Source organism: Balaenoptera ricei, chromosome 13, assembly GCF_028023285.1.
Source record: "Balaenoptera ricei isolate mBalRic1 chromosome 13, mBalRic1.hap2, whole genome shotgun sequence".
Classification (NCBI taxonomy): Eukaryota; Metazoa; Chordata; class Mammalia; order Artiodactyla; family Balaenopteridae; genus Balaenoptera; species Balaenoptera ricei.
The window spans coordinates 76,574,976-76,591,370 of record NC_082651.1 but is presented as its reverse complement, the minus strand read 5'-3'; the positions used below and the strand labels follow the sequence as shown (position 1 = coordinate 76,591,370).

Sequence of the window (16,395 nt, the reverse complement as noted above, 5' to 3'; positions counted from 1 at the left end):
GGAATCTGTGTCCATGGCTGCAGCCAGGGAGACCCTGTGGTAGTTTTGACTCTGCCGCGCATTTATTCTGTGTCCTTGGGCATGTTTCCTAAGTCTCTGTGCATGTTTACCTCATCTCTAAAATGGGGTAAAAAGTATACTTCACAGGGCTGTGTGTGGATTGGTATTCTGTACTGAGCACGGTGTCTTCATAAAGGCTGTATTTGGTGCTTAATAAATACTAATTCTCTCCCTTGTTTTCCTTTTTTTTTAAATTTTTATTTTATGTATTTATTTTTGGCTGCGTTGGGTCTTCGTTGCTGCACGTGGGCTTTCTCTAGTTTTGGCGAGCTGGGGCTACTCTTTCTTGTGGTGCGCAGGCTTCTAATCGTCGTGGCTTCTCTCGTTGTGGAGCACGGGCTCTAGGCGTGCAGGCTTCAGTAGTTGTGGCACACGGGCTCAGTAGTTGTGGCTCACGGGCTTTGTTGCTCTGCGGCATGTGGGATCTTCCCGGACCAGGGCTCGAACTCGTGTCCCCTGAATTGGCAGGCGGATTCTTAACCACTGCACCACCAGGGAAGCCCTCCCTTGTTTTCTTTAAAGCAGGGTGTCACACATGTTCTGAGTGTGTAAGAACATTTAACTTTCAGATCAGGAACTCAGCCATCAGGACCATTGATTGTAGCTTTCAAGGCTGGATTTTTTTTTTTTTTATTTTTTTTTTATTTTATTTACTTATTTTTGGCTACACTGGGTCTCCGTTGCTGTGTGCGGGCTCTCTCTAGTTGTGGCGAGCGGGGGCCACTCCTCGTTGCAGCGTAGTCTTCTCATTGCGGTGGCCTCTCCCGCCGCGGAGCACGGGCTCTAGGGTGCATGGGCTTCAGTAGCAGCAGCACACGGGCTCAGTAGCTGTGGCTCACAGACTCCAGAGCGCAGGCTCAGCAGTTGTGGCACACGGGCCCAGTCGCTCCGCGGCATGTGGGATCCTCCCGGACCAGGGCTCGAACCCGTGTCGCCCGCACCGGCAGGCGGATTCCCAACCACTGCACCACCAGGGAAGCCCCAAGGCTGGATTTTTATACGGTGACCCTGGTTACAAGTAGGCTGTTCCCTTCTCCTGGTAAGTGCAAGAGTTATACCTTTTCTATTGGAGTTGAGAAAATTTGGCCATTGTATTTGTACCTAAAACAGGTGATGTGGAAATTTCTGTTCCATTCTTGGAGAACTCCGTCTCATTTTTCTCCAGGTTACTTGAGAAAGCCAAAGGAGTTGGTAGTTTATGTTGGCATGCAGGGTTGAGAGAGAACATAAAAATGGGTGGGACATATCTTCAGTGATGGATGGAGATGTGAACATTTTTGGCTTAAAAATCAATTTTCCTTTGCTATTGTACTCAGGCCGAGGAAGCACCAATTACTTTAGGTCTTTCCTGCAGTAATTAATTCACCTGGAATGCCTTCCTCTCCTCCCTTCCTGTAGTCCTGTCCCCATGAATTATTTCTCTTTATTCAGGTAATATTTACTGAGGTTCTGTTCTGGATGGACGCTGTCCTAGGGACAGAGCTGGAAGAAGCCAAGCCGGGCGGCAGAGGGGCGGGGGAGGCAGCGGAGACAGACACGCATGCGCTCACTGCCTCCACTCCTTGTCTTGAGTTTAAAGCATCTGGCCTTGTGACTCTCAGTACAGGGAGAAAGAAGGGTGCCCTGGGACCTGAGGGTCCTGAGGGGATAACTAAACTCGGAGCAGGGGAGTAAGTGGACGCAGGCGCCACAGGACCCAGAGGGGAAGCAGCAGAACCAGGATGGGTGGTGGGTTTGGGGGCTCATGGGCGGCGCTTGAAGAAGCAGCACAGGTCAGCAGGGACGGCACGTGGAGGAGTAGCGAGAATGCCAGCGGTGCAAATGCAGCAGGCAGGGGCCCTCTGCTCTCACATCTCTGTGGGTCTGACCCCTTTCTGGATCATTTTAGCTACAGTTAATGAGCTGCCATCACGTCGTTTAGGGAAGCATCCAGTGGGTCAGGCCCTGTTCTGGAAGTGGGGATACAAACAAAAGTGGGACGTGGTCCCAGCCCCCAAGGAGTTGCAGCCAGTTGCTGCTTTCCCAATCCGGGCTGTGTGAGAATCTCCCCAGAACTTTAGAGTACACACCAGCCAACGTTTCTGACTCCGGCGACTGGACTGGTCTGCCAGTTCCCTACCTAGTGAGTGAATATGACCAGGAGGAGGAGGAGGTCGGGGTCCCTTCTTTTCAGGCACCGCGCTAAGGGCCTCACATAAGAGGGGGTAAAATAAGTAAACAGTGGTGTGCTTGAGCGGCTCAGCTCAGCTCACAGGAGTCAATTATGCACATTTCTTCTCAACTTGATATGCAGTGACATCACGTTGATACTCTGAAATCAGCCATAGAGGTATTATTTACGCCATGGAAATTGGCAAATGATAAAAATCACTGGCATTTCCCTTTCTAGAAAGCCGGTTGTTAAACACCTCTGTGTGGTGTGTGTGTGTGTGTGAATGTTCTCATTTAATTTAACCTTCACAATAAGCCCAGATTTTATGCATGGAATAACACTTTACGGCTTTCAAATCACTTTTTTTTTTTTTTTTAATGTGGACCATTTTTAAAGTCTTTATTGAATTTGTTACAGTATTCCTTCCGTTTTATGTTTTGGTTTTTTGGCCACAAGGCGTGTGGGATCTTAGCTCCCCAACCAGGGATTGAACCCGCACCCCCTGCATTGGAAGGCGAAGTCTTTAACCACTGGACCGCCAGGGAAGTCCCTCAAATCACTTTTAAATATGTTATCTTCCTCTCCCTATAATCCCATGAGAATAGGTAGGCAGGTGCATTATCCCCATTTTGAAGAAATAATGGCTCAGAGAGGTCGCACAGCTAGGAGGGCCATACCTGACATGGAGTCCAAGTTTGATTCCTGGCTGTACTCTTCCTACTCTGGCAGGCACTGCCCAGTGGTCAGATTTCTGGTTCTGAGTCAGTGTCCTGATCACAAGAGCTGGAGAGACCAGACCTGACCTCATTCTCAGATATCTGATAACCGGAAGTTTCCCCAACACTGGCAGCCGTCACTTAATAAATGACATTCCTGCTCTGCTTATTTTTATGCATTGCATCTTCTCCTGCTAGGTTCAGGGCCTAAATAGGCAGGCTTACAGAGGCCTCCAATCCAGAGGGTTTATATTTTGAAGGGGTGTTGTGCTGTGCCAGGGAAGCCTGCTTTTGGCTGGCATGGAAAGAAGAGAATCCAGAACATTAAAAAACCCACCCCATTAAGGTCTTGGCCAAGGCCGTGGGAATTTCCAGAGTTCACTTGCTCTAACTGAGGTAGCAATTAGTGTACTTTGCTAGTATGAGGCCTAGAGATTTATGTCGCCGTGGAAAATCCCCAGCAGAGAAGGAGCTAGTTCTAAAGTGGTGAAAATAGTGGCAGACTCGCCGCTAATGCTGCCTGCTGTGGAAACAAGAGTGTGTCCTAAAGAGGAGAGGAAAGAGAAAGTCCTAATTCCTAGGGTGTCACTCCCCACACTTCCGGTTTTGTCGAAACCTACCTGGCATCTGCCGGGAAAAACAACTGAGTGAAAAGCTGGTCACGTCATGGAAAAATCACAGTGAAAGACCTTTTTAAGATTCTATCTTTTTAAGATAGAATTTTCCATTCTGTCTGGTGTTTGGGCACCTGGGATTGTTCCACTCACGTGAGCAAACACTCCAGATGGCAACACTCATACTTCTCAGTGTGTCTCTCACACTCTCTGACCACGACCTGGAGTTTCCACAGAGGGTGTCAGATGTCACTTCCTCTTTATGTCTTGAAGGGTGTCCTGTCTGAGGGATGGGCTTCCAGGTGGCACCGGCCGGAAAACTTGGGAGGCTCGTGATTTGTATTGCTGTGGGTGGGAGAGGGGACATCAGGGCTGCAGAGGTTCTCGAATGGACGGGTCCAGCGCCCCCGGGGCCTGCTGGGGAAAGGCAGCTGACCCCTTCACCAGGCACCTTCCACAGCCCCCGTGCTCGCTGCCACCCCCAGTGCTCAGCCCCACAGTGAAAATTCGTTTTCTTTGGAATCCGTGAACACGAGGGTGCCCCAGAAGTGTCTCAGTCCACGTGGGTCAGCAGCAGTCCCCACGGTGTCTGCGCAGAGTGCCCCCAGGTTGGGGCTGTTGACGGGAACTCTGGGACTCAGCCCTCCCAGGTGGACCCAGCCGTACTGCAGCCGGGGAATTGGCCTCAGGAGCTCTGGTGCTTTGGGGAGCAATGTAGATGGACCCAGAGTTTCAGACTCAGGATGTGAGGGGAGACTGGAGGCAGGTTGTATAACCAAAGAGACAGCAGCAGGAAGGTGCAGGATAAAGCAGATTTGTTGGCCAACATTTTCAAAAACATTGCTGCAGTGTGGTTCCCAGAAAAGCAGCACCGGCCCTACTTGGAAACTTCCCTGGCGGTCCAGTGGTTAAGACGTTGCGCTTCCACTGCAGGGGGCACAGGTTCAATCCCTGGTTGGGGGACTAAGATCCCACATGCTGCATGGTGCGGCCAAAAACACAGAAACCAAAAAAAGGAAACTTGTTAGAAATGCAGAGTTGCTGACCCCACTCCACCCACCTGAATCAGAATCTGCGTGTTAACAAGAGCCCCGGGCATTCCTGTGCAGTTCCAGCTTGAGCAGCACAGTTCTGGATGAAGCCAGGCCTTTGTCAGCTCCCCATGACGCTACCCGCTGACCAAGACGAGGTCCAGGGCACATCCAGGTGCTGAACTATTTATTCTACTGTAAATATGTTCGCAGTAGAGAGTTCAGTGGGGGAGATCTCATCTCTCTCTCACACACATACACATATATTATGTCATAAAGGACCCAGACTCAGAAGAGATTTAGGTTTCATGCTTGGTTTTGTCACCTAATCCTTGTGGAACCTTGACCAAGTCCCTGACTTCTCTGAACATGTTTCCATATCTCTAAAAAAAAGATAATCGAGGACTCCACTGAGCTGGGTACTCGCAGGGAGCAAGCAGTAGACATTTCACACGCGCTAACTCATTTAGTCCTCTGGACAGCCCACACGTGCCAGCACTACTGTTTCCCGCATTTGACAGGTGAGGACCTGGAGGCACGGATTGCCAACCTACTTGCTGGCGATCACACGGCTCATGGGTGGTGGAGTGGGTTTGGCGCCTGGGTGGTCTGCCTCTGGAGACCCTTGAAAAAGCAGCCCACCCCTCATCTCCATCCTGCCCTCCAAGAGGGGCAGAGCGTGCCACTTGCAGCAGAACTTAAGAAACTCTCTTAGGTCTGCATTTCAGCATCGTCCCCACCCCAGGGACCAGAACCCTGGGGAAGGGGGACTGTCCCTGTGTCTCCCTAGTTCCACTCCAGCCATAATGAACACTCTGGAGAATAAGACTTTCAGTGCATAAAGTAAGGGCATGGAAGAACGTACATATTAGAGACTCAGGGTTAATGACTTTCTAAATGTGGAAAAGTTTCCTCCAAAGTGTTTCCAATTATAGAGAACTCACATAATAAATGATGACGGTTCCTAGACCTTGGCGGCAGCGGTAGCAGAGGTCAGAGTGAGGAAGAAGAGGGAGTTCTCAATTCCCAGGGCCCGGCATCCCACACAGTCTTCCGGGCTACTGTGCTACCAGTGGTTTCACATCCATACCTACCTAGGGGCTCTTTAGATAAATAATCAAAGTGGGAAATCAAACGTATTACTTTTTTAAAAAGTCATTGACAAAGCCCTAAAATAGACTGCATTTCTCCTATCCTTTCTGGACTAGAAATGTTTGGGAGTTTGAGGATGGCACTGATCACATTGTTCTTTTATGTCCCTAAAGGGGTTTGTTGTTGTAGGTTTGTTAATGGCGGTCAAATACACACATGCCTCAGTCATTTTTAACCTGCTAGTAGCTTGTTGGACCAAACAAACCACCCCTGATTCTCTGCTGACTACTTTTACCAGGATTAGGTCCTGTAGTTATAGGACCTAATCAGGTTGCTGCCTAAGCCAAAGTCTATTCCCAGCCTTCCTGGCTGAACCGTCTTTAGCTTCTTGACAGCTGTGAGCCCCCTCACCCCTATGGGTGGAGGAAACCAGTAAGGGTGCAAGTGACAGAAGGATTGTGGACACCTACATCTCTTTCATGTGCCCAAACCTTCCTTCCCTGAAGCAGGGAAGGGCCTGGTCTTGGCACAGAAAGGATACTCAAAGATGTATCAAAAATGCTCAACAGGATGGAAATTATGAACTAACGTTCCTGGGATCACAGCTGCTTGAACAGGTCTGTTCCACCTCTGGCTAGTCCCCAAAGAATGAGGAACCTGTCAGAAGCTCCCAGAACATCTCCTTAAAAATCAAAAGCCCTGAGGAGCCCTGGGCTTTTAGTGGGCCTCTAGAGGAATATCCTAGACCAATCACTTGTCATAGCATGAGACATGAATACTGTACAGGATATGAACTCATGGCTGTGATGTCCATTTTATGAACAAGTCAGGACTCATCTCCTGAGAGACTGTCAGGGATTGCAGGGCACATGTTTTGACTCTGAAAGTCCTAGGAGAGTAGAGGGAAAGGTCACCATGTTATTTTAAACTCAAACTTGATCCTCGGATATATTAATGGCCTGGCATAATAACTTCATACAGCAGTTGAAAAATAACTCCTTACTCCCCTTGCCACTGCTCAGGGCTTCACCACACATCATTTTGGGGTTTGCACTCTACATTCTGAGAAAGATTAAAGTATCCAAAGAGATTCCAAGAAGACAGGAAAAAAATCAACATGAAAAGAAGGGATGGAATTAGGTCTTATGCAGAATGTTTAAACATATTGGGAAGAAAGCCACAGGACAATGAAATCACTGTTTAAGTAAAAGAAGGTTGATGATACAAACAGTGCCTATCTGTTTTCTATTGTCAGCTAATTAAATGATTTTATTGCCTGGCTCCCATGAGGTTCTATCTTGGGCAGTGTAGCCACTGAATAAGAGCATCTTCTGAGGGAAGACCGTGAGAGGTCTGTGGACGGAAACCGAGGAACAGATTCACCCTCCATGATCCATGCAAACAAGGGCCTGTCAGGTTTCAGTGGTACTTCCTGAGCCTACCTGGTGACCTCAAGTGATAGAGAATCAGGGTTCCATTCTAGAGAGGAAGATTGAAAGACATGTGGATAAGAGACAAATAAGGAAATACATAATTTAAAGGCTATGAAAGAAAAAGTGGAGTTTCTTTCCATGGAGAGTCTTAAGTATGGTAGCCACCTTTGTTATTTTAAGGATACTCTTGCCTGGAGGCAGAGGGCTGTGTTGGATATCCTCTCAAAGGTCTACCTATTTTTATGAGTCTGTGATGTATTAGGACTGTGAGGACGGAAACCCAACTCTGGCTAGCGTGGACGAAGGGGCAGACGTAGGGCTCATATAACCAATCTCCAATGGGGCAAGTTTGTGGTTGGTCTGGGGACCCCTGGAACCAGGGAATGACGTGCCACCAACACTCTGTTTCACCTCTTCCTTTCTCACAGCAGAAAACATAGTCACCGAGAGGCCTGGCTTTGCATCTCACTCTTCACTGTTAAAGGAGAGCTGCCTCTCTTTCTTTGGTCCCAGGCCAAAATATTCTAGAGAAGGGCAAGGTCAAGTGCACACCTCTGAAGGCAGGCAGCCCACCTCTCACTGGTTGGAGTAAAGGGAGGAGCAGATCTCAGGAAGAAGGACTGAGCAGACACACCATAGATATCCAGCATGGTACCAATCAAGATGCCAAATTCTAAGGATGTGTGAGCGGGGGCAGAGAAAAGAGAGAGAAATAGGAAAAAATGTCTGGGTAGGACTGGGAAGAGTGGGGGAAAGGGTCATTCTGTAGCATAAGCATGCTAATTGGAAGGACATTCAGTTCTGCTCTTGAACAAAGATGCCTCAGGTCATACACATTTCTTGCCAATTTCCTTTCAACCTTAACTAATAACTTTTCCTCCTTAAATTCTGTCTGAGCTAGTTGGCAAAGTGTACAAACATTTTGTTTATTTGTGCTTGGTATGGCTAGAAAGATTCCCAGGAAGTGTTTTGCCCTCATCATTTTGTCTATAAATTTCTACCCAACATGAACCTTTTCTTTTCTTTTTTTTTTTAATTAATTAATTAATTTATTTATTTTTATGGCTGTGTTGGGTCTTCGTTTCTGCGCGAGGGCTTTCTCTAGTTGTGGCAAGCAGGGGCCACTCTTCATCGTGGTGCGCGGGCCTCTCACTATCGCGGCCTCTCTTGTTGCGGAGCACAGGCTCCAGACGCGCAGGCTCAGTAATTGTGGCTCACGGGCCCAGCCGCTCCGCGGCATGTGGGATCCTCCCAGACCAGGGCTCGAACCCGTGTCCCCTGCATTGGCAGGCAGATTCTCAACCACTGCGCCACCAGGGAAGCCCCATGAACCTTTTCTTAATAGGCTACCTGGGAAATGGTGAGAGGTAGTAGTATTTGTCAGTAATTACATCTTTTTACTTGGTAGAATATATCTTCTAGTGATGAACTCTAGCTGTGAGTGTGATGGAAGCATGTTTGCCCTTGAAGCTGGACACAGAAGCAGGGTCTTAGCTTTCCCAGAATGGATCACCAGCCTGGCAGTGGTGGTAACAGGGATGTGCAGTGGACATGACAGGACTTTGGAACCAGAAAGACTAGGACTTGAATCCAGGTGGTAAAATAAGGACAATAATGACTAAGGACTGATGGAGTCAGAGCTGTAATGGAGCATGTAGTGCACCGTCCAGATCACCCTTCCCGACTAAGGCGTTCATTCCCCCAACTACTGAGCGTATCGGGGGCTGATCCCTCACTGCCAAGTCCCTTCCAGGTGTTGCCATGGCCAAGGGACCAAAGTTATATCTCTCCCAGAGTGGCCTGGGCTGATTCAGGGGTTCAAAGGCCCAGCACTCTTACCTCAGCTCAAGGCAATTTTGAATGTGTCCCAGCTCTGTAATTCCCATGGGATCTCCTGTGGCCTTTTTTTGTGACTTCCTCAGTGTTCAGCCTCTCCCTCTGCCTCATCCTGTCTGCTCACTCCCTAACAGGTGTTGCTTCAGAGAGCACTCCCCAAATAAGCTTCCTACATGCAAATGTCCATCTCAACGTATAAGACAGGCATTTACCTTGTAGGACTTTTTCCATTGGGATTAAAGCCAATGTATGTCTTGAGCAGGTGCTTGTAAATTTATTTTAATGCTTTTAAAGCCATGACTTACGTGGTTCAGTCCTGGAGTTAAGCCACAATTAGATAGAATACAGTTTATTCAATCAGAATAATTTCAAAATAACTCAGGTCCTTTACTAGTTCTATTAGGAGCAAGACTTTTGGTTGCAAGTTATAGAAAACCCCACTAAGATTGTTTATGGAGAGGAAAAGTATATATGTGTATCCATATGGTTGCTGGGGAAGATCATGAAACTATGAAGTCCAGGGGTAGGTGTTCATGCACATTGGAACCTGGGACTTGGTGAGGTCATCAGGACCTAGTTTCTCTCTGTGTTGACCCCATCCATTCTCAGGTAGTCTTTAACTGCCTGGTGGTAAGATGGCTGCCATTACCTGCATTGTCTACACCAAAGTTTCAACCCTGCAGCTCATGTCCAGTGGAAGAGAGGATGCCTCCTTTCTAAGTGCTCAAATAAAACAGCCATGTTGTATAGTGGTTAAGAGCATGGACTCTCCCCCCAGATTGCCCAGGTTCACATCCCAGCTCTCTCCCTTACCAGCTGTATGACCAGGGGTGAATTACTTATCCTCTCTGTACCGTAGCTCCCTTATCAGTACAGTGGTTGATGGTACGCTTTTCCACAGGATTACACATGTGAAATGTGTTAATATTTGTAATGTGTTTAGAACAGTGCCAAGCATATTGTAAACACTACATAAGAGTTTGTTAAAATTAAAAAATACATATCTGATTAACTTGACTTGGGTCACATTCCTACCTCTGAATTTATAACTGTGGGCCAGAAGGAAATGATGCCCACCCCAGGAAGTGAGGGTAGAGTTAGCTCCACCGAAATAGAGGGTCTGAGGTGGGAGGTTCTCTAAAAGCATTCAGGCATCTGTTACCAGATGAAGGGGAATAGGTGCTGGGCAGGAAAATAACAAATGTCCCCTCTATTTGTATTTTTTAAAATTATATACATGAGACATACAACTGTTTAGCCATAGTTTTAAAAATCTTTAAAAAAAATTAAGATATCTTTATAATATAAGTGATCTGCTAGACACCAGATATTATCCAAGTGAAAAAAAAGTTAGCATCACCTCAAATGAAACAAATTTTATGCTTCCTAATTTAACACAATGAGAAGATGTTCTCCTTTATTATCTTCTAAAAGTTTCCTTAGGACTATCTGGAATTTTGTGTGATGTGAGTCTCCAAATTTATTTTTTTCCTATATGGATATCCAGTTTCCCTGGTATTATTTATTGTAAAATCCATCCTTTCCCCACTGTTCTGCTCTATCACTTCAATTATATTTCAACTGTTCATACAATTACGAGTTTATTTCTGGCTTTCCATTCTGTTCCATTGGTCTATTTTATTTCTCTGCCAGTACCAGACTCTGTTCATTACTACACAGGCTTAAGCGAGAAGGTTTAACAGATAATAGAAGGTCCTAAAAAGAGAGTAGGAGAGTCAAGAAGGCAAATAAATCCTAAGTAAGATAAATAAATATTAATAATAAATAATGTAAGTAATAAGATGAATAAACAAATGAAGCAAGAGAAAGCAATAACAATCAATTCACATGAAACACATCAACAGAACTAAAGAAAATAAAAAACAAATGGAAAGTCTTAAAAGAAGCTAGAGAAAAAAGACAGATTACTTATTAATGAGTGACACTTGACTTCAATGGAAACAATGGAAGCCAGAAAACAGTGAAATGATACCTATAATGTACTGAAAGAAACAACTGCCATCCTAGAATTCTGTACCCAGTGAAAATATTCTTCAAGAATGATGGTAAGATAAAGATATTTTTAGGTAAACAAAAAGAGTAGTTTGCCACCAACAGAAAAAGAAAATTATTCTAAATGGAAAGTCTGAGATACAAGCAGTAAAGAGCAAGAAGCTCGATAAATGGGGCTACAACAATTATAATGGTCATTTGTGATGGTTGTTTTTTTTTTCTTGGTTGTCTGTTTTTGTATAACTTTCATTATCTCTCATGATTCTGTGTGTTGACTGGACTCAGCTAGGCAGCTTCTGCTAGTTTCACTTGGAATGTCTTATGTGGTTTCCATTAGATGCTGTCTATAGCCAGAGTCATCTAGAGGCTTAACTGGTCCACCATCATATCTGGGCCTCTCTCACTCTCTGTTTGATGTCAGGGCCTCTTCTTCCCTTGTGGTCTTTCCAGCAAGCTAGCTGGATTTCTTATAGGTATCTCAGGACTCCTAAAAGTGCAAGAGGGAAAACTGCCAGGCCATCTTAACCTTTGGTTGAGAATGTCACTTCTGTATTAGTCAGGGTTCTCCAGACAAACAGAACCAATAGGGTGTATATATATTTAAAGATAGAGACTTATTAGAAGGAATTGGTTTATGTGATTATGGAGCCCAAGAAGTCCCAAGATCTGTAGTCAACAAGCTGGCAACCCAGGAGAGGAGAGCCAATGATGTAGTTCTAGTCTGAGTCCAAAAGACTGAGAACCAGGAGAGCTGGTCATCTATGTTCCAGTCCAAAAGTTGGCAGGATCAAGACCCCAAAAGAGCCAGTGTTTCAGTTTGAGTCCAAAGACAGGAAAAGACCAATATTGCAGCTCAAACAGGCAGAAGGAATTCTCTCTTTTTGTTCAGCCTTTTTTTATTATTATTAATTTATTTACTTTTGGCTGTGTTGGGTCTTCATTGCTGTGCACAGGCTTTCTCTAGTTGCGGTAAGCAGGGGCTACTCTTCGTTGCATTGCACGGACTTCTCACTGCGGTGGCTTTTTTTGTTGTGGAGCACGGACTTCTAGGCGCACGGGCTTCAGTAGTTGTGGCACATGGGCTCAGTAGTTGTGGCTCGCGGGCTCTAGAGTGCAGGCTGTAGTTGTGGCGCACAGGCTTAGTTGCTCTGCAGCATGTGGGATCTTCCTGGACCAGGGCTCGAACCCATGTCCCCTGCATTGGCAGGTGGATTCTTAACCACTGCACCACCAGGGAAGTCCCTGTTCAGCCTTTCTGTTCCATTCAGGTCTTCTATTAAGTGGATGAGTCTCACCCACATTCGGGAGGGCAATTTGCTTTACTCAGTCTACCAATTCAAATGTTAATCTCATTATGAAACACCCTCACAGACACATCCAGAATAACATTGTTTTTTTTTTAATTTTTTATTTTATATTGGACTATAGTTGATTTGCAATGTTGTGTTAGTTTCAGGTGCACAGCAAAGTAATTTAGTTATACATACACATATATCTATTCTTTTTCAAATTCTTTTCCCAGTTAGGTTATTACAGAATATTGAGCAGAGTTTCCTGTGCTATACAGTAGGTTATCTATTTTAAATATAGTGGTGTTTATATGTCAATCCCAAACTCCCAATTTATCCTTCCCCCACCACTTCCCCTTTGGTAACCATAAGTTTGTTTTCTATGTCTGTGAGTCTGTTTCTGTTTTGTAAATAAGTACATTTGTATCATTTTTTTTTTTAGACTCCACGTGTAAGTGATATTGTATTTGTCTTTCTCTGACTTACTTCACTTAGTATGATAATCTCCAGCTCCATCCATGTTGCTGCAAATGGCATTATTGCATTCTGTTTAATGGCTGAGTAATATTCCATTGTATATATGTACCGCATATTCTTTATCCATTCATCATAACATTTTCCCAATTATCTGGGCACACTGAGGTCTAGTCAAGTTGTTTTATAAAACTAACCATCACAGCTTCTATTGATTAAATCAAACCATGGGCCAGAACAGTTAGACAGAAAATCACTGTGGAAATAGAAAACCTGAAGTACATTATAAACTTATTAGATTTCACATACATCTCTAGAATACTCCACCTAACAGTATCAGAATGCATTCTTTTCAAGTGCACATAGAATATTCTCCAGAATAGAGCACATGCTAGACCATAAAACAATAAGTTCAAATGGACTGAAATCATCCAACAACAATTGAATGAATTTAGAAATCAGTAACAGAAAGAAACTTGGGAAATTCACAAATTTATGAAAATTAAACAACACACCCCTGAATAACCAATGAGTCAAAAAGAAATCACAAGGGAAATTAGAGAATACTTTGAGATGAATGAAAATGAAAACACAACATAGCAAAACCTAAGAGATGCAGCTAAGAGATGTAGTGGTAGTGCCTATAGGGAAAATTATAGCTATAAATGCCTATATTAAAAAAAAGAGGGACGTCCCTGGTGGCGCAGTGGTTAAGAATCCTTCTGCCAATTCAGGAGACACGGGTTTGAGCCCAGGTCCAGGAAGATCCCACATGCCGTGGAGCAGCTAAGCCCATGAGCCACAACTACTGAGCCCGTGTGCCACAACTACTGAAGTCGGCGCACCTAGAGCCTGTGCTCCACAGCAAGAGGAGCCACTGCAATGAGAAGCCCACGCACTGCAGGGAAGAGTAGCCCCCGCTCGCCACAACTAGAGAAAGCTCGTGCGCAGCAACAAAGACCCAACACAGCCAAAAATAAATAAATAAATAAATAAAAAGAAAAATCTCAAATAATTAACATTCCACCTTAAAACACCGGGGTGGGGGGGGTGGCGGAAAGCAAACGAAACCTAAAGCAAACAGAAGGAAGAAAATGATAAGGACTAGAGTGGGAATTAATGAAATAGAAAATAGAAAATAATAAAGAAAATCAACAAACCCCAAAGCTGGCTCTTTGCAAAGATCAACAAAATGGACAAACTTTTAGCTAGACTGACCAAAGAAAAAAGAGAAAAGCAAAATTAATAAAATCAGGAATTAAAGAGGGGTTGTTACTATCAACCTTATATAAATAAAAACACATAAAGAAATACTATGAACAACTGTATAACAATAATTAAATAGATGAAATGAATAAATTCCTAGGCAGGAATTTATCAAACTGATTCAAATAGAAAGAGAAAATCTGAATAGACCTATAACAAGTAAAGAGATTGAATTAGTAATAATAATATACCTTGCAAAATATACCTTTTGCAAAATCTGCGTGTAGACCAAAAGAGCAGACAGTTTTCAGCGTGTAGCTGGCTGCTTCCAGAAACTCCTTTTGCTGGAGCTTTTCTATGTTCAGGCTTTGAATCTCAGTAAATGCAAAAGTCCCTTGAAGAAGTTACACACTAAATTGGTATCAGTCATTTACACCTTAGTACAAACCAAGGACTTGAGAGATGTGATCTTTAATAACGTGATAAAAGGAGATATTTCAAAGCCTTGAGACTCAAAGTGGAAAGAAAGGAACTTTACTGAAGGATTGGTGGATAGGCTGGATGCCAAGATCAGAGCCCAAAACTTACCTCACTCACTCTTTAAATTTCCACAGTACCAGGCATGCTTAAGTCCTTTGCAGAAAATAGCCAAGTGTCTCTCCTCCAGAGGATCTTAAATAGGAATCTCAGTGCAAAGCCATGAATCTATAATAGTACGGTTTTGGACACATACCAGCAGGAAGGTAATGGGTTTGGGAGCATCAGAGACTTCCCAGAGCCCCTAAAATCACGAATTAGGTTTGCAGTTAAGTCTGCTGGCAGCCTCCTAATGGATGTCCAAGCTACAATTACTACAAAGATTCTGAACTTTTCCCTAAATATCATGCTTCTCTTAGAGACTGGAGGATTACAAATCTTTGAAAACCGCTGTATAAATATTGACATCATAGTTATTTTGACCTCAGTAACCCCAAGCTACCAGCAGTGACAGAGGAGCCAGAGGGTTCAGTGTGATTGGCCAGTCTGATAGTTTTTCTCTGATTTCAGAAGGCCAGTGATTCCTTAAGTGTGTTGGGAATGGAAACTGTAAACAAGAGACGTTGCTTTCCTCTTACGTGGTGGTTTCCCATCTGAGCCTCACATTTCAAGTCTTACCTGTACCTAGTACAGCCTTTGGCGTGAAGTGCTTCCATGAATAAGTTAATGCTTTTAAGTGGCTTGCTTAACTCCGTTCTCCTGCACACATTCAGTGAGCTAATTCTATTAGCCCAGGCTGTTAATGGTCGGAGAAAAACTGAAGGAGTTCATTTTTGGCAAAGACTCCTCATTTATAATGTTAGTGGTTACCGCACCCAAGCCTTCCAACTTAATTGGAAACAGTGGAATGTAATTTAGTTGTGGCTGTTTCTCTAGCTGTTAATTGAGCTGATTTGAATGCCATTGAGGTTTTAATGGAAACAATTCCTCACTAATTAAGCAGAACCTCTATTTGCTGGTAGCTGGTTACAGGTAGGATATGCACCGAGGTTCACTCCTCTCTGCTTCTTAAAGCAAACTCTGCGAAGGCGCCCAGCCCCAGCTCTGGATACATTTGGCATCTAGAAACTCTGGTGTTTATAATCAAAACCAGAGTCTATTCAGTGACCAAACACTAAAACTGCTTGAGTTTTGCTTTTCTAGCTGAAATTTCCAATGACAAAATGTTGAAGGCGTTTTGTTTATTGGCTCTTTCCAGGAGATTTGCTACTAAGATAAGGCTAAAGCTTTATGACTTTGTTTAAAAAGAGAAGTTAGCATCTTAAGAATCGTCTTTTAAGGAAAAAAAGATAAGAGCCAATACTTTCCACTTCATTATTTTATTTAGACTTTATAGTGTCTTTGAAAATCTGATATTTTTGTCTGCTAACACTTGTGGACCAATTGTGGTTTTCTAAGTTTTCCACAGGAGTGTTCAAGCCGATCAGGCAACCCCATGCTCTGAAATATTTACAAGACATGAACAGTGATCCATCTCAGTCGTTTCTCCAGGTCAGGAACCAGCCTCAGCTTAGTTCCAAGGGAAGAGACCTGAACCCCAGCTATTTCTGCTTTAGGCCAATCTGGAAGCTTCCTTTCCCCTTATATACGTGACTCTATGCCATGGAACCCCAACACAAAAGTTTCTTCTACAGGGTCATGGTAAAATATTATCACTTGTAAGTTGCAAAGGCAAACGTAGCCAGAATTAGAGAACTCTGTGGTTGCATCCCCTGCATCTTCACCATCCCCACTCCCCCGGCAGCTGAATCTTCCTCCTTCATCCATCAGAACTCACTCCACTGCTTGTAAATTGCCTTAGTTTTCAGCGGCAGCTTAGATGTTGGCAGCGCTTTATTCAGTCTGGGAAAAGGAGTCTGCAGTCAGCACATTCAATTCTGAGGTCTGATAGGAATGTGTGTGACCACACAGCAACAAGGTGATTCCACCAGCCCTGCAGGGA

General features: G+C 44.4%; 1 long non-coding RNA gene across 1 annotated transcript; it reads right to left on the bottom strand.

Annotated features, from left to right (window-relative positions):
* Positions 1-233: 233 nt before the first annotated feature.
* On the bottom strand, positions 234-14,790 carry LOC132377006 (uncharacterized). Its single transcript, XR_009506499.1, has 2 exons — positions 14,505-14,790; positions 234-4,520 (listed from the first exon to the last, which is right to left on the bottom strand). It is a non-coding gene; the product is annotated as an uncharacterized LOC132377006 (long non-coding RNA).
* Between the last annotated feature and the right edge of the window lie 1,605 nt (positions 14,791-16,395).